This window comes from Suricata suricatta, chromosome 5 (genome assembly GCF_006229205.1).
Source record: "Suricata suricatta isolate VVHF042 chromosome 5, meerkat_22Aug2017_6uvM2_HiC, whole genome shotgun sequence".
NCBI lineage: Eukaryota > Metazoa > Chordata > Mammalia > Carnivora > Herpestidae > Suricata > Suricata suricatta.
The window spans coordinates 94175359-94188211 of record NC_043704.1 but is presented as its reverse complement, the minus strand read 5'-3'; the positions used below and the strand labels follow the sequence as shown (position 1 = coordinate 94188211).

The 12853-nt window shown below is 41.1% G+C and overlaps 1 protein-coding gene across 1 annotated transcript in view; it reads right to left on the bottom strand.

Annotated features, from left to right (window-relative positions):
* The window catches only part of SLC7A14 (solute carrier family 7 member 14), a 107686-nt gene extending 100237 nt beyond the window's left edge, over nt 1-7449 (bottom strand). The window contains exon 1 of the mRNA XM_029940777.1: nt 7265-7449. The gene's annotated coding sequence lies outside the window, so the exon portion shown is untranslated. The remainder of the gene's footprint in view (nt 1-7264) is intronic.
* Nucleotides 7450-12853: the final 5404 nt, after the last annotated feature.

The window sequence follows — 12853 nt, the reverse complement described above, 5'->3', positions numbered from 1 at the left end:
TGGAAATCAGCTTGCTCATTTGTAGGACAGTTTATTGGATTGGAATATTTTGTCTTTGGCAAATGATAATTAGATAATTCTAGGTATTTGCTTATTAACTTGCTAGAATAAATGATCTATTTTTCTTCCATTTTTGTCAGTAATGACCAGCTAAAACTCTTTAAAAAAAGGCCCAATTATTCCTGGAAAAGGATAATATTCTGTGACCTTCCAGACTGTGATGTCATCCGCTCTCTAATTAATGTACATGCTTTCATTCTAAGCTTTCGTTCTAATTCACTCTGAATTTAGGAACAATAGTAATTGCCTGTAACAATCTTGAAGGTCAGTCAAATATTTTCTCAAGGAAATATTAAATATCTCTCTAAAGTAAAAGTCAAAAATAACATACTATTTTAAGCTTTGACTTTATGGAGTTGCCTCTTCGCTGTGAGATGTAAGACCCTCAGGCTAATGTTTCCCTTGTTTCCTGGAGGAAGGCAGTAAGACCCAGTTCTCAGGAGCAGTCTGTCCAGGCCACTTCTTATGGTTACAGGTGTGGTTGTCAGGGTAAGATTTGATGTTCTGTGCTTGTCTTCTATTTCATTTGCTAAAGGAAAATGCCAGAGGGTATACTTATTTCTTAGCTAGATGAGTGTATGGCATGAAGTGACCTGGAACAATGGCATGATTTCAACAAATATGTGTTGAACACTCACATGCCAGACTATAGGAGTTTCAAACACCCATGACTACCGATATAGGGCTACTTCAGTTACTTTATTTTTCAGTTTATTTATTTATTTGGAGAGAGAGAGAGAGAGCGAGAGAGAGAGTGCAGAGGAGGGGCAGAGAGGGAGAGAGAGAGAGAGAGTGAGCAGAGGAGAAGCAGAGAGAGAGGGAGAGAGGATCCCAAGCAGGCTCTGCAGGGCTTGAACTCATGAGCCACAAGATCATGACTTTAGCCAAAGCTGATGCTTAACCAACTGAGCCACCAAGGTGCCCCTACCTCAGTTACTTTATTAAGTGAATTATTGCATGCTACCAGCATGAGTTTCAAAGCTACATTGTTAATATTCTTTCTTGGGATATAAAATTATTGATATCCCTCAAGTGAAACACAGTGAAAAGTAAACTCTTTTTAGCTCCAGGGTAATGTATTTTCCCCCTTCCAAAATCTAAGCCCTTCCAAGAGACAAATTTCAATGAAATTAATAAACCATGATTCCTAACAAAGGGTATCTGTTATTAAAGCTAGCATCAGCTACCAGAGACTAGAGTTGACAATCTCACTAATTTTCCCTTTAGTAATATAATTTCATATGCAACAAAGGCCTGAAAATGGTATGCTTGACCAGCATTTGAAGCTGAGAGTATGTTTCAGCTATTGCTCTGGCAAAACATATCGTAAATTACCATGCATGCCTTAACAAAGTCTGAACGAAAGTAAACTCAGGTTCCAGGAAAGGAAATAACCTGCCAGAGCTCCTGGCACCAGAAATAGAATCTAGAGCCCTTAGCTATACTCAGCTTGATTTTTTAGGAGGTTTACCTACTCCTCCCCAATAAATAAAATATATTACTTCATTGGGTTTTTAGGATTAATAGCAAACATAATGCAGTTAAGAAACATCTGATGGAATAGTTTCCTTTGCAGGCTTGTGTTCTATAATACCTGAACATTGTATTAACTTTTGTGTTGTAAGAGAAAAATACTTAAGTATCAAAAATGGTGATATATTAAAGAAGGCATGACTGTATTTGTGTCATTTTTCTGACCCAGTCAGGCATATATAAGAAGCACTTCTACTTGAGTTATAAATACTGTAGATTAAGGTTCAGGTATAGGCAATAGACGCCAGGTTTGGGAGTAAATGCCAACTAAATTGTAGGAGTGCTGACAACATTGACTCCATGTTTGGCGCTCCATCCTGTTCATGCCCATGCAGTGACATTGCCTGTTCCAGGTCCCTTGGAAGTAAACGTGTGCCTTGACCAGAATGTGGGAAGGCTTGTTCTGATCTCCCCTACAGTGGCACACAGAAGACTCCACATTAGATGACTAGTAGAGATGACAGGTGTACAGGTGTTGCCACTTTAGGTCACTACCCTTTGACCTCACCACAATGTCTCTTGTTCTATGAAAGGTATGGATTAAGGTTCGGAGGGGGCAGAGAATAGCTGCATAGTGCCCTGGTACTTCTGGCCTCCCAGTCCCACCTGTTAGTGAGTTAAGTTTCTACTTATGACCTCAACAAATTTTACCTTAGAGAATGGATAGTGTAAAGACTCTTGATTTAAGTTCAGAATCCCTAGTGCAACTTCAAGAATTCAGTCAAATTGATAGCCTTTACTTTTATTTTGGGGTTAATCAATGGATGAAATAGAAGTCTTCATTGATTCATGAGGTGGGTAGTTCATTTCAATTAATAAACAGTAAAAATAGTTCTTTTAAATCATCCTCTTTATCCACTCATGCTCAAGAATATCAATAATATTTTTTCTGTTATCTGAACCATTCTTGTAATGACAGGATAGTTATTGGCAATTAATTTAAAACTATTAATTAAAAAGTAAAAGCTATTTCAGAACCACTGAGACTTCCTAGGTATTTTTTTCTATCCTGAAGGAAATTTTTGAGGTCAAATAAACTAAACTATAAACAATAAATAATATTTCAAATCATAAAACTTAAGCAACAAGAAATCTCAACAACCGAAAAGACTTTTTTCTTCAGGATTCTCCTTTTCAGTGAAAAATGACAACAAAAGCAAAATATATTTGTAAGGGATTAAAAACATTCAGAAATCATTCAGTTTAAGCTACCCTATTTGTTTATATACTATTATATATATATATATGAGATTATAAACCATTACATAGCAATCATGCTTCCTGCAAAGTACCTTCACTTACCTACCCTGTAAATCTCACAATAGCTCTTTGAGATGGGCTATTCTTGTCACCATTTCACAAATGAAGGAATAGAGCTCTAGAGGGCCTTAAAATGTCACCAAGTAGTAAGTGGCACACTTACTATGAACTCCAAGCCCCATATTCTCCCTATATTTATCATACTATACTTACTAATACAAGATACACATACATATACATGTAAACACATACACACACACATATAGTTAGAGGTATATGTGATACATATGTATATAAAACCTGAACTTTGAATAAAACCTTCCAGGTTATTTCTAAGATGGAATCCAGGAAACCAGCAAGACCCATCATGGAACATTTTACTCCATGGTAAAACAGCATTCATATGAAGCAAATGCCAGAGGTCGACAGCTCCTTCAGCGAGACATGTACTCTGTTTGCTAGCCTTATTATCTTGAGCATATTTGGGCTTCCGGGGTGCCCTAGGCCATAAATGGCTTTTCGTCTTTTCTTGGCAGAAGTTTTAAAGCAGAGTCCCAAGTTCTTCTCAATTCCAAGTTCTTCCCAATTCCAAGTTCTCAGTTGCCATGAGATGTTTTTAGCACTCTTTAAAGGAGCATTGTGCAATAGAACTTTCTACAATGCTGGAAATGTACTATATTTGCATGGTTCAATAAAGTAGTTATTAGCCACATATGGTTATTGAGCACTTGAAATATGGCTAGTGTGATTAAAAATTGAAAAGTTTAATGTTAATTAAATGTCAATGCTAATCAATTAAAATTTATATAGCTATATGTTGCTAGTGATACCATATTGAAGAGTGGCTCTAGACAGTTAAAGATTATGGTTCACAGGGCCCAGAGCACCCAGGAACAGCAGCCTTGCAGGATGGCCTTGTGAGGGTACAATAGAAGTTATGTAGTTAATTATGCGTTGTGCCTTAATTCTTTCTAGATGGGGTTTGAAGCAGAATATTAGTATTAGAATTAGGAAGGTATATAAGGATCTTTAAGTAAGGATAACAAATGAAGGAAGAATATGTTGTGGTAAATATCGAGATAAAAGAACAGAACATTACTATTTGAATAGAATTTGAATTTCTAAACTTTACACACTGGAACGGGATAGAACAATTTAATTCAAGATAAAAATCTCCTCCTTGCCAATGCAATTATTAGGGTTACAAAAATCCCATTAGTAAAGTTTAGATTTTGCTAAGAGCTGAAAGAGAAGCAAGAATACATAGAATATCAGATCTGCTGGATGTTAGAGTGGACTAGAACTCTAGGATCACCTCTAATGAAATTATCTACTTGACAGAATTGTGAAGATCCCATGAAATTATTTATGAAAAGGACCTAGGAAAGTGCCTCACATTTGATTTATATTAGCATTTATAATGATTATTTATTTCTGCCTAGATCTTTTAAGGCCTCTTCCAAGTATCTGTAAGAACATAGAAAGATGCTTGGGGCATTTATTTTGAAAAACTTATTTTGTTGGGAATAGACCACAGAAGAGGAAATATAAACAGCACAAATGCAAGTAGAGAAATGCCATCCCCTGTCCACATTTGCAAATTACTCCCTTAGGGAGCACTGTTGCTGAGGAAGGTGGGTCAGGTATGTTGGATTAGACAACACTGGAATAGTGAGACCAGAGAGAAAAAGAAAAGAAAGAAAATGTAAGGTGAGCACTTGGATTTTAGGTATTTGTGGTATATTATTGCATATAGTTTACTGATGGCGATGTTCTTGTCAAATATAACCAAAGAAGGAAACAAGGAAGGGTATCTGAGGCATGAAGAGGGTACTTGAAAGGCACGGGCCCTGGAATCGAGTTAACTGGTTTCCAATCCTAACTTTTCAATCATGTGACTTAGACTTATAATCATCTTTTGGTCCCCAAATTCTCCTTCTTGTAAAACAATGATCTGAATGGTGGTCAGTGATCTTTAAGGTTATTCCGGCCCTAAAGCTCAAGAGTATAATTCTAAATATGAAAGCACAGGTGGGCTCTAGTTCTCCAGACCCCATGAAGCCCCACTGCTCTTTTGGAAAAGCCTGCTGTTTTAGTCCTCTAACTTGTTTCTGTAATTTTGAAGCTCAACTTATGTGAACAGTGGTGTCTCAATCAGCATGCACAAAAGCAGTTGGTATGGTGGGAGTGAGTGACAGTGGGTGGGTGAACAGATTAAAGAGGAAAGGGTTGTGAGAGAGAGTTGTATATGTGAAAAAGAAAGTAGACCTTCCTGTTTTGACATCCTTTTGCTACATTCTCCAATAAAACTATCCAAAGCCAAATGCCAAAATGAGGACATGGAAATAGCTTGGAGTTTGGAGTTAAGCAAACCTGAATTTGAATCCAAGCTCTGGGTTTTAACTTTTTTTTTCTAATCCTTGTGATATTTATAGTTAGAAGTTATTATGAAGCTTAAATGAGATAATGTTACCTAGTAGAAAGCAGATGCTCAGTAAATATTTTCTTAATTGCCCCCCTCCAAATTGGCTTGATTCTTTGCCCATTTTACCCATAGTGTAAAAGATTAGTTGAAGAAACAACCATGCAGGGCTGCTTAGAAATTTATATCTAGAGGATGTAAACAATCTGCAGTGGGGAGAGAAGGGTGCTGAAGAGAGAAAAAGCCATAGCCAGGAATAGAAAAACCAGCCTCTTCGTTAATGAAACCTCTTCTTTTGGTAGCCTCACAATTCTCTGTTTCCTGAAAACCACAGAAGTGTTTATTAGAATAACAACCCTAACTGCTCTTCCAACACTTTCCCAGTAGGAAGATTTCACTGCACAGGCCGAGGACATAGCCACACGTCTTATTCCCACCTGAAGTTAGCAAAACTGAATCCTATAATGACATCCACTACTTGCTCCTCTACCTAGCAGTCTGGAAAACCTCCTTCCAAGAGGAGTCCAGGGGAAGGCAGAGAACCGTGGAACGCAGAGCACCTATACCCATTTCTCCAGGTCGCTTGTTCCACCTGACCCTCTTTACATGGCTCTTACGCAGTTTTTGCCTGCGGGAAACGCTGGCAAGCAGTGAGCCGCCAGTTACCCGCGATATTTAGATCCGGGCCTCGCAGAACTTTCAGCACCGTGGACAGCGCCCCTCCCAGCTGTCGGCTCTGCGGCCCAAGCTCCTGCCGGGTGCTCTGTGCCTGGGATGGTCTTCTGTACCCGTTACCCCGGGCGAGAGGCGGGTTATCACTCTGTGGCCCTTGCCAACTCCAGCCAGTGACTGGTCCCGCCACTTCGACGAGAATCCCACCTGCTCCCGCCCACCCCAAGTTTTCCCTCTGAATTAGAATTCAGTTCAAGACTTTCTGTTCAGAATTCAGTGAATGGAGACTCGCACAGGTAGTGGGGTGAGGAGTACTAGGAGCAGGCGAGAGCTCTGCTCTTCTAGTTTTCCTCCCATCTTTCCTCTGCCTTTCCTTTGCTTCTGGTCATTTGGCGACTTCTACCTTACTTTTCGATCACAATATAAAGTAAACATTGTGTGTGTATGTGTGTGTGTTTGGGGGGAGGGAAGATAACTCTAGATGGAGAAGGAGGTTTAGGGATGTACCCAAGAGGCCACTCTGCCGTACTCTTGCCCTCTCGATTTGTAGGGAACTGATGCGTTTGGGATGAGGGAAGAGAGAAAGCTCAGACAGGGTGAATAAGTGCGGGTGAGAATCCTCTCCCCGGGGCTGCTCCCTCTGGCCAGAGAGCTTCCTTGGACACATTTCCTATCAACGTCCTTCTCGCTGCTCCGCCGCGTATCACCGCTCTCTGGGGACCGAAGCGCACCGGCCCGGTGTGAGTATCGGGCTCAGTGGGAGCCCCTTAAAGAGTTTGCTCTCAGGTGAAAGGGCAGACATTGTCCGCGCCCTCCCCTCGGGCTACAGCCTGAAAAGCCTCTCTTCCTTTCCGTGGGCTCAGTCCGAGGCCGAGAACCTAGCTGGGGGAGCTGGGTGTGTGACAAGGCAGGGAAAAAAGGACAGGCCCGGCGTCTGTGGAGACCCAGGCGGCCCGGGCACTGCTTGAAGCTCCCTACTCTGCCTCTCACTCTGGCCGCGCTGGAGCTGCGTTTACCCCCGCCCCACCTGGCAGCTCCTGTGAGTCGGAGCCCGGCGTCCCCGACCCTAGACACTGTCCAGGCCCCATTCCGGGCCAGGTACGGAAAGACCCCAACCCAGCTCCTTCCTTTTCCCAAAGGACCCCTTCCCGAAGGGCGCCCTCAGCTTCCGCGCCATGTTCCTGTTACCCCCTCCTCTTTTGGCACCCGCTCCCTGGTTCATTCAACAAGAGGCGACCATCCTACTCGCGGGGGTCCAGCTGGGATGCAGGGGGTGCAGAGGGGGACAGACTGCGGCGAAGGGGGACGTTTACTCACCGGAGAGCTGGAGGCGATGAACTAGCTGCAGCGACTGGTGGCTAGCCGTCTGCACTTAACCGCGCCAGATTCTCTCTCCCACTATGATGCGGAGTGGTGGAGGCAAAGGAAGGCAGGAGGCAGCCGCTGCTGCTGAACAGCTCCTCAATTATTCAGTTCGCCCCCCTCCTCACCTCCCTCCAGGCGGCCTGTCAGTCCTCCCTCCAGCTCGCCTGTCTCCGCCTTTCTGGAGTCACGTGGGCGGCCCATCCCCTTACATTACTGAGCAGAGGCCTCTCACCAGACGCCCCCGCCTCCCAGCACACACACACGCGCGCGCGCGCGCGCGCACACACACACACAAACACACACACACACAGACTCAGCTGTATGCCACTCTCAACTCCTCTCTGGCCTACTGAGCCTCCAGGTGCCGCTTCCAGTATCTCAGGCTGTCCCAAGGCTTAAGGGGCCTGATGTAGGTGCAGTTCCCTGCCCCTGGGAAAGCAGGACTAAGCTGATGTCTGCCGTGTCGGTGGGTTGAGAAGGCATCCTCCCGCAGCTCCACCTTTGCTGGACTTAGCACTGAACAAAGCTGGCTCTCCAGAGCTGCTTCCTACCCTCTGAAAGCTTCCTCCTTTGCTGAAAGCTTCCTTCTTTGCTGAACCCTTGCTGCTCTTAAATTTTTCCACTTTTCTCAGCATTACTGGAACCACAGAATGGGAGAGATTGATTTCCTCTCTCTTCCTAAAAAAAGGCAGACCCTCCTCCTTCTCCAAAGCTCAAGCAGGTCAAATTTATCTTTGGGTTCTCAACATCTTATGAGTGGAAAGACTGTATATTTGAGATTTGAAGACCCACCAAGAATTCTAGTCTGTGTGACCTTGCAGTATTTCACTCTTCCTACCCTTTCTTCTCTCATCTATGGAATGACCACCTTACAGGACAGTTATGAGAATTATAAATGATAATGTTCTTGAAATGGCCTACCCAAGTGCTGGACACATATTTGTAACTCAATAAATAAGTGTTCTTTCACTGCCTCTATTACAATAAATTTCAGAAAACAAGGTGATTGTGATTTGTGCCAGGAGAACAGAATTACCTTTTGTAAGATTGAGAGGGGCATCTGTGAGGTTAAGCTAGAGAGATAACCAGTCTGAATGAGGACAGGAGAGACACAAGGCTTATATTTTTCATTGGTTCCATTACAGTAAGTATCCCAGAACTGTGTTATTCCTCAAAAGGATGAGGACTAGATGGTACCAACCCAGGCATGTTTGGTCTCATCAGAGAATGAATAATTTAACATTCATTGAGTAGACTGAAAATACCTACATGAATTTTTGCACTTTGTCCAAGTCCTCAAAATACATGGGAGATAATGAAATATAACTCCTACCAGTGGAAACAAATTCACTGGTCTTTTGTTTGAGAAGAATACTAGCTGACCGACACCCCTTAGCAGTTCAAGTTTACCTTTAGGTTGTGGATTATAGCTCGGAGGCCCTGGGTTCACCCCAGAAAATGATTGACTGGTGCCAAAGACAGTCTTGGTAAGTACACCTAGCTCAAGCTCATTATTGCCTTGGACCAGCATCCAGGTCTGACATCTTGAGACCTCCCTGTAATTTAAGAGATGAGAGTCCTGCAGGGTATGTCACACCTCCTAGGACACTCCAGAATCTGTGAAACATTGCAGGAGAGGCATAGAGTTAAAGAATCAGAAGTTTGGAGTCTTTGTGCAGGTTCTACCCTTTACTTATTGTAGGTTCTTTGACAAATCATTCAAGCTTACAGAGTCTCATCTTTAAAATTGGAGTAGGATGTTTATCTGTCTTCTTCTGAGATAGTTGTAATGTTAAAGTGGGATAATGTATGAGAAGACACACTGCACAAGGTAAAGAATAAACAAATGCAAGCTGTTAATATTAGGGACTAAACAAAACCCTGAATTTGTTCTAGATAATGTTATGGGCATGAAGGGATGGGAAGATAAGATTTGTCATAAGATGGGCAGGCACTAAAATGTCAGTGTATTTCTGTGAGTCTGTGTGTGTGCATGTAATTCAAGGGGTGTGGTGTTTTGAGTATTGTGAATTTTCACTTTCACTTCTGTGATAGATTGCTGGATTAAATCCCATTTTTTCCCTGGCCTTTCATTTTTAGGACAACACCAGCCACAATCACAGGGGTTATGAGTATTTCATATATGAGATAAGTTTGTGTCTGTATTTCAGGACAGCAGAATTTAGATTTTTCTGCCTTTGCTAGGTAAAATTGATTTGGGTTAGGAATTCAAAATGGATTTGATTTCAAAATAAAAAACATTCAGCATCCAGGAGCAATTTCTGGTTATTCATCAGTGTTTTGAATGGTGAAATTAATCTCCAGTCCATTGCTAATAAATCCAATGAAATGCTCATACAAACCAGAAACTCCCAAGTAGGCTTTCCTACCCTTAAGCAGACTCCAGTCCAGTTTTTTGGTTTATTTCCTTTTAATATCTCTCAGAAACTATCAATCTAGATTTCTTCATATTTAGAGAGATCAAAAGACCAGAAGGTGCCAACTCATGCTCCTAAATGTATCATTTAAAAATATTGTTCAGGCTAAATAAGATGCTGCCTCTGACTTGCTACCCACGTTTGTATTGTTATGACAAAACATGAGAAATGGAAGGATAAGAATGAAATAATTTGCTTCAAAAATGGTGCCTTTATAGACAGTTACTTAGATGAGTATAAATTTTAGAAAATTTTGGACAGTTTCACCAGAAATTGCTCTAGGGCTCTGAATAATTTTTTTTGAATCAGTTTTTAACACCCAAGTCAACTTTACCCAGCTAAGGCCAGAAAAGGGAGCTTGGAGGACAGATCTTAGATTGATTGCAATTGAAAGTTACACCTTAACAATGATTTCCTGATAAGGTTTCCCTTGGGTCCTACTCCTTTACTTATAAACTCTTATCTTTTGCCTGTTGACTGTTGCCTTTATAAGCCAGTGCAGCTTTTCAGCTGTTGACAGGGCATTAATGAGCCAACAAATAAAAAGGCAATAGATAAAAAGGTAGTCACACACTGAGAGCCACACATAGCAGGGGAAATTAATACATATCTTGTTCCAGGATTAAGCAATAATACTACAGAATGACTGCTAATTAGATCTTGAAAGTACAAATTCTAGGGGTGTTTTTTTGTTCCAACTGGAATATGAGAGGGTTGATTCATTTATTCAACATTTTCTAGATATTTGAGATATGGCCACAAACAATTCAAAGATGATTCCTGCTCTCCTTTAGCTTATAATCTAGTGGAGGGAGTTAGATTCTAAAGAAGCAAAGAAGGAGAGAGAAGTACCATGATGAAAACAAAAGGGTGTATTATAATAGGAGTAAAGAAGCACCACTGTTATGAGTGGTGAAGAACTGATAAAGACAAATGCAGGGCTCATAGGTCTAACAGGAGAACAGGAGAAACCTAATGGAGGACCAGGTGGAGGGGAAGAGGGAAAGAAAGTTGGGGAGAGAGAGGGACGCAAAACTTGAGAGACTATTGAATGCTGAAAATGAACTGAGGGTTGAAGGGGAAGGGGAAGGGGAGAAAAGAGGTGGTGGTGATGGAGGAGGGCACTTATGGGGAAGAGCACTGGGTGCTGTATGGAAACCAATTTGATAATAAACTATTAAAAAAAAACAAATGCAGGGTTTTAGACACAAAAGTGATTACTCTGCAGAAAAGGTGCAGTGCCCCTGTTATGCAGGGCTTTTTGACAAAATTCTATGTCATTAGCAGGGTAATTACTAAAATCCTTCCTGATAGACCTGCTTTGGTAGATTATGGTTAGGCCATGAAGGAATTGGTCAGATGCCTTATGAACAATTACCTGTTTTTTTTTCTCATGATTTATAATGCTGCGTACCCAATGTTTTCTTCTAGAATGATTCCAGCTCATCAATGCTATTGACATTTTCCTCAGAGCATATTTAGAAGCCGAGAAACCAAAAACACTGCAACAGTATGTCTAGGGGCTGGTCCAAAACCCTCCAAAGAGGAAGATGTTTCTGGGTAGCAAAAGGAGAGGAGCATAGCCTGGTATATCATAGGCACACAAAAAAGGTATATTGAATAAATAACCTGCTGCTAGGATTCTACCAATTGGACTGGGAGTTTATGAGTCAATTATCTATGAGTAATTGTACTCTGGATGTCTAAATTCTAAGAGGAAGAAGGGGGATTTCATCCTAAACATGTTCATTTCATCCTTCTGAAATTTATAATGACATATAGCACTTTTCTCCACCCCTACTCTATGTGGAGAGAATAAGGTCCCTTAATGATGAATCTGTGGAGAGAAATCAGGAGTGTCAAACCAATGGGGTTCCCTGACATGGAGGAGGGGAAGCATTAAAGCAAACACTTCTTGGACACCTGGGTGGTTCAGTCAGTTAAGTGCCCAACTCTTGATTTCAGCTCAGGTCATGATCTCATGGTTTGTGAGATGGAGACCTGCCTCCAGCTCTGTGCTAGCAGCTGGAGCCTGCTTGGGATTCTCTCTTTCTCTCAAAATAAATAAATAAAGAAAAAAAAAGCAAACACTTCTTCCCATTTATTATATTTTATTAAAATACATTCACTTTCCTGCTTAAATTAATTTATTTTGAAGAGGTTCCTATCACTACTTTAAACAGAAAACTGGTATCAGTCGACATAAATATAAGATAACCATTTAAATAAACACAATGAAAATAAATAAAAATATGCTATGAGAGTCAAGCTAAGTACTATTACCTGTCTAGGAACCTGAGGCTTGTTTTTTCCTTATTAAAAAAAAGAAGATTAGCAGCTGTAGGGAAGTATTAAAGACATATTGGCATCAAACTCAGACTTTCTCCATGAAGTAATCAGAAAGATTGAAAGATAAGTGGAAAAGGAATAACTAACTTCCTACTCTGTGATTATATGCCGTTTAGTGTTGAGTCCTAGTATCATCTAAATCAGTATTTCTCCTAACTTTAATGTGCATAGAAATCATCTGGGGATTTTGTTAAAAACGCAGAATTGGATCCTGTAGGGGTAGGACCCAAGGACTTGCATTTTTAATACAATCTCAGTAATGCTGGTGTTGTTGGTTCTTGGACCACTCTTTAATAGCAAGGATCTAAATTACCAATAATGTTATGTGTCTCACACTTGGGGATATGCTAACTCTTACTTTATAGATGAGAAAAGTGAGGACTTGAGGTTGTGAATATCTTAAGGTCTTACAGCTGGTAAATCATCCAGGGCTAAAAGTCATTTCATGGGCTTCCTATCTTTGAGTCTGGTGTTCTTTCCCCAAAGATCTGCTACTAGGGACCAAAAAGAAAAAACTCTTTCAAGGGCTATGACATGAAAGCCAATGTTTGGATTGCTATATTCTCTAGATTATGCCATGGTAAGAAACATGCCCAAATTCACAGTAGCTTAAATTAACTTATTGTTGACATATGTTTCCACTGTGGGTCACTATGGGCTCTGCTCCATATAGTCACTGTATGTCATTTGATGTAGCTCCATCCTAACATGGTATTTCAGAGTTTGCTTTGGCAGGCAGGACCAAGGCTGGAGG